This window comes from Pterocles gutturalis, unplaced genomic scaffold, assembly GCF_000699245.1.
Source record: "Pterocles gutturalis isolate BGI_N339 unplaced genomic scaffold, ASM69924v1 scaffold13363, whole genome shotgun sequence".
NCBI classification, from domain to species: Eukaryota; Metazoa; Chordata; class Aves; order Pterocliformes; family Pteroclidae; genus Pterocles; species Pterocles gutturalis.
This window is the reverse complement of record NW_010120612.1, coordinates 24,882-30,717: the sequence shown is the minus strand read 5'-3', so window position 1 is coordinate 30,717 and position 5,836 is coordinate 24,882.

Here is a 5,836-nt window from a genome sequence, read left to right as displayed (position 1 = left end):
GCCGGCCCGGGCCAGCCCTACCTACCGGGTCAGGGTCTGAGAACCGGTAGTTCGGGAGGTTTGCGGAGGGATTTGGGAAATTGAAGCGCTGGGGCCCTCCGTTCTCCTGGCCGCTGTGGGACCGGGCAAAGGGTCGCTGTCCGAGCGGCATCAGCGTCGCTGCCGTCCCTGCTTTATGGCTTTTGTGTAACGCAGGTTTAGAACTTGTAACTCGGCGAGTGTCATAACTTCCCTTTTTGTTACTCGCAGACCTGTAATGCTGAAGAACTTGACCAAGCGAGTATCTGTGTGTCTTCTTGCAAAGTCATGATACTGTGCTCTGAAGGAAGAGAGGTGTTAGGGCTGAGCTCTCAAACCCAGCGTGTGTCACCACGCTTACTGATGGGTAGAATGTTATTTTTGTGGACGATGGAGTTGACACACAAGTAGAAGCTGTGATTTGGAGATGATGGGGGAATGGCACAGTCTGAAATACTGCGCTTCTGTAAAAGCAGCAGGATGGTGGGTTTAGGAAACAGGCTTCTAAACTGCTGCTGTGGAGGGGTCTTTAAGATACTCCACGCGAGGGTTTTGGTATAAGATTTGTCTGGTCCTGGAGAACATGCTCTGTCCTTAGCGGCAGTTGCCCCCCAGGGTGGACCACGGATGGGATGTTTCACACTGAGGAGGGGAGGCAGTCTCAAGAGAAGGGGCCAGGAACAGGTTGGTTTTGTCAGTCTGACCAGCTTCGAGTTCTGTGCTTTTTCTGACTAAAAGTTTGTTAGTATGACCCCTTACCTAAGGGAAACTGCTCTTTCTAGTATCACGAGCAACTGAAGTAGATTTTATCATGGTTATATGCTTATGGTGAGTTTATGCAACACAGTGATACCATAATAGATAATTCAGTAGCCAACTGGTCCTGTGCGTTACTAAGTTCTGTTGAGGGGCATGAGGAGCTGGGTGCTCCTTGCACAGAAATCCTGCTGGATAGGCAGTATGGTCAGTGCGAGCTGCAGAGCAGCCACTGGGCAGAAACAAACTTGAGGTATGAGTTTCTTATTAATATTGATTAGATAGTTGAGCTGTAGCAAATTGAAATGCATTTTGCATGTTGTACGCATGTTTTGAGATGGCGGGTAATGTTAGAGTTCAGCAGTTAATTCCTAGGTCATGGTGAACTGTCCTATTGAAAAATGGATTTTTTTATCCAAACTTTGGAAGGTAGGCTGTTAGCTTATATATAGAAATAAGGCTTGTTACTGCTGTAAATATTAATGAAGAAAGAGGTACTTCATCCAGGGAGAACTAGCATGGAAGCTATTCAAGCCTGCTTAGGAATTATTTTTCAGTAAGACGGAGTGATTTCAGTTTTGCCTTGCCCTGCCCTGCCTACATTAGATCTGCCCTAACTTGCTTTGGAAGTTTTTGCATGGTGAGACTCAGGAGGAGCAAATAACCCTGAGCAGGCAGCGCTGGAGGAGGAAGAAGAACCTGGTATACTAGCACCATTTACTGCTTTGCTTCATCTCTTTTCTGTCACCTGAACTGCAGGAATATTCGGTAGAGATGTTGCTTGTTCCTATATGCCACAGTACAAAACCATGTCCTTTGTAAGTTGGAGTTCAGTACTTGAGGATTAAATGCAGCGTTTTCCAGGACTTTTAAATGTAGGAAGCAATCTCTGTCCTGGATTCATCAAAGGCATAGATTGTCTTGGGTTCTGAGCAAACTTTGGTCATGCTGACAGCAGGGCAAAACATCCTGGATGCTGTCAGGTTACGCAGTCTTTGTTGTTGAGCATCACAAAGTGAAATTGTTTGAATTGCAGTGCCAAGCTTCTCCTACTGTGTCACAGCTTCTGGTAGGTTACTGAGCAGTCTTGAAATAACTGACGAAAGTCTGAAATATTTTGACATCAGAATGAAATTGCCAGGATTGAACAATAATTTGCACATAGCAGGAGCTATTTAATATCTGTTGTTTCTTCAGCCACAACAGACTGCTGGATATCTGAATTTCCTGAACTGTCTCCTTTATACAAACCCGTGGACATCTGTTACTTCAAGTAGGTGCCTGGTATTCATAAACTAGGCCATTGGATAATTATGGGCACCTTTTTGTTTATGGGAAACTGATAAGGTAATCTGACAAACAACTTTCTGGAATTAGTACCAGCTGAAGCTGCTGCTGGCCGCTCTGCTCTAATGCTGCCTTCTGCGGTGTGTTACCAAATACGTAACTGTGGCTAATTGCTCCTGAAGCTCTTGGACCGAGTGCTGGCGGGGAGCGAGTGTTGTGTAGCCTGGGAAGGTCAGAGAATACAACTGTGGTCTCTCTGTACTGGTCGTAGAGAGGAGAGGTTTTTGGAGGGGAGCAGTGTGTGCTGTGTAGGTGTGTTAGTGGTACAAGAGTTTATTCTTTCAGGACAGACTGTGTTAATAAAATCAGTATGTGAAGACAGTAATAGCGTGTGTGTTTTGCTCAACTAGGTTTTTTGGGTTTTCTTTACTATGTTGCAAGTTTTTTTTAGAGCCCGTCTGAAGCCTGCTGAAGTACCGTGGTATGAAACGACCTGCTTTACGTCTCTCGGGCTCTCAAGTGTCTGGCAGAAACTTAAGGTGAAGACAAAGTTGTTTGCGCTGTTGCTGTACTTGTGTGACTTCAGAGTAACTCATTTTTAAAAGCTGGTAAACGGGGGTGAATGAGGCATTCCTCTTCACAGAGGTGTGTTGCAGTAGCAATCACTAGCAATCAAATTAGTTTAATTTGTGTGGAGGATTATAAAGATGAGGAAGTTGCTGATCCCTTTCTCTTGTACACAGGGTAAGCACTGCTGCTGTGCAGTTGACTTCCTGTGGATCGACAGGAAAATCCTGTGTATTTTCATAGCTCTTGACTGGGTACTTATTAACCTGCTGTGGTTCGGTTCCAAATCAGTTCTCCTCGTGCTTTCCTTATTTATGGTGTTCTACAGTCGGGACGGATAAGATGGACACACGAGCAGTGGCCAAGTGACAGGGTGTTATCGAGCCGTCGTGGGATCAGTATATTTAGGAGTGCAGGTGCAGGTAATGGTGGTCTGCGGAGCCTTGCTTTGTTTTGGGCCTGATGTTCACAGTGGCAAGTAGTTTAAAAAAAATTGACTTTTATTGCCTGGGCTTTTGGAGTTCACTCCCACCTGTGGGCCAGGGAAGAAAAGAACAGTCTTTCCTCCGAGGATGAAAGGTGTCAGAGTGCTTAGCCCATCCCTGATGCTGAAAACGTCTTCTCTAATCAAAAAAAAAAAAAAAAAAGAAAAATAAAAAGAGCGAAGCAGTGAGAGAAATAGCTTTACTTGTAAGTACATGGGATGCCTCAGGAGCCATTTAATCTGCTTGTCTACTGTTAAATGTGTTTATAACGAGTGACACAAAAATAGAAACTTGTTTTGAAATTTGGCAAGGCAAAGGCGTAGTAACGCAGGGGAAGTCAACAGGCTCTTCACAGGGGGTACCCCATCTGCGTCCCCTGTTCCCTCCCAAAACTTGATCGCAAGCAGGAGAACCGCTTGGACTAACTTTCTGTCCAGAAAAGCGGAGCCTGTGGGTGGACACCTTGAAATGGAAAATGTCAGCTGAAACTGTTAAGGTTTGATAAACTGTGCGCAACCCTTAAGTACAGCCTTACAGCGGAAAGCACCTGAAAAGATCGATGGTAGTTCTGCAGATCTCGTGTTTGTGAGTTTTTATGGATGCAACTTCTTTTTCCTGGCTGATATCAATAGCTCATAGCCCAATAACTAGTCATTACTGTGTTTGCAGGCAGTGTCAAGTTTAACGCTTTTTCTTTTTCTTTTTTTTCTTTTTTTTTTTTTTTTTTTGTGAGTCCTAAAATTCTGGGACTAAAAATAAATTTATTGCAAGAAGTTGTTGTTTGTTTCTCAAAGAACTTTGGCAGCAACATCAGTGTTTCTTTTTCTAATCATTTCTCTGAGACTGTCCTAGTTAAAAACATCTGAATAGTTGTGTCCTTGAAGTTCCTCGCTTAATCTCATCTTTGGATGCATGAGCTGTAACCACTGGTTAGGTTTGCTGGGTTTTTCTGTTTGGGTTTTTTGGGGTTTTTTTGAGGTTTGGGGGTTTTTATTTTATATATGGTTGTCTGTATTTGCTAGGAATTACTTTTAAACTGTCAGGTGTGATAAAATTGCAATGTTTCATGTGTAAGGACTTGTGACAGCATCTCCTTTTGTCTCTGCTAGGGTTTCAGTTGTGAGGTTAAAGCTCTGGATGCAAGAACTGAATTCCACGTGCAAGGAGCGGTGATGGTTGTCAGTGCACCAGGTTATCAGGCTTTCTCCATAAACTGGAAAAAACCCAACAAATGTAAAACCTGTACCTAATGAGGGAGCTAATCTATTCCTCAGAGAGGATCATCTCCTGCCGTGCTGGGCAATGAACCACAGACCTTTCAAACACTAAAAGGGAGAGCCTGAGGCCAGTGCGTGGTGCGTTATTTGTAGTGTCTCAAGCATGGACCACATGGCCCTGTGAAGCCAGGCTCCTCGAGTCACTGCAGGTTGCGGGAAGTGGGTTTTTCATTTAACCGTGGCATGGCTTTGAAGGGTTCATCACCAGATCCCTTGGCAGCTCTGACGTTTATCCGTTACCAATGTATCCGACAGATAGCTGTTACAGATTGTATCTGCATCAAACCCCTTTTCTTCCCAAATCAGCTAGTATGGCTGTTCTGGTGGGGAAGAAGACATAAAGCAGTTAATCATTAATTCCATGGAAACATAATCTGATCAGCATGATTCTGCCCCTTCCCTTGTCAGCATTAATGCAATTGGTGGTTTTTTTCTTCCATAGAGTTAGTTTTTAGATGTTTAGCTCCTTGAGCTTGTTTTGAGTGGTGTGGTGCTCTGTGTTTGTCTAGCTGCTAGCTGGTCACAAAGGTGTTTTCTGATTAGGAAGTTAGAGCTGATGTTACATTGAGACATGAGTGGTTTGTGTAGATTTTTCTCCCTGATGTGCTATGAAAGCCTACGGTCCTTTCAGTTTTGGATTGTGGCCCAAAGAAATATTCTTCTGAATTTAAACATTTAAGGAATTTTTTTCTGAATAAATTCTACTGTTGAGCAGAGTGTCCAGACTTATTTCCAACTTCTGCCTTGTCTGGGTATTGATACTCCTTGATTTGATTTTATTTTTTTTAATTAGTAGTATTATTACTGTTATTTAACAGTTTCTAGCAGAAAAGACCAGTATGGGGAACTTGGTGCTTCTTATACAGAAGTGAGGGAGGGCATATGTGTTAATGGGGCAGAGATGAGCACACCCACGTAGCTGGGTACTGCTGCGTTACCTGGGCGTGCTTCAGCACAAAGTAGTAAGCGCAGAAATCTTTTTGTTTATTCACCAGACAGTGGGTTGGAGTCTCCTCTTCATCCCCCTGAGCTTGTGTCACCTGGGCTGTAGCAATGGCCACATCTCTCCCAGTAACGGCCAGTTTCTTCTCTTCTGTAGGGGAGGTGTGGTGCAGGGTTTTGTAGTGCTGTGCTCTGTTACTATTGCAGTTCAGCAGTGGGAGTTGAAAATATCGTTCACTGCTATGCAAGTGTCCCTGATGTGCTGACGTAGCAAGGGGTTAATGAAATTGTCAATTAGGAAACCTTGCATTAGGAGTGACTCAGTCATTAAGCGGTGGGCTGTGTGTTTGAGAGAACGCATTAATGTGCTAGCGTGGAAGGGGCACGGCAGTTTTTACTGCTAAGTGTAAGTTTGTGACCTGCTTCTCCCTTCATCAGGGCTGACAGAGCTCATTCCCTAACTGTTGGGACTCACCTGTTTGCTTTTCTTTCTTTCAGTGAGTA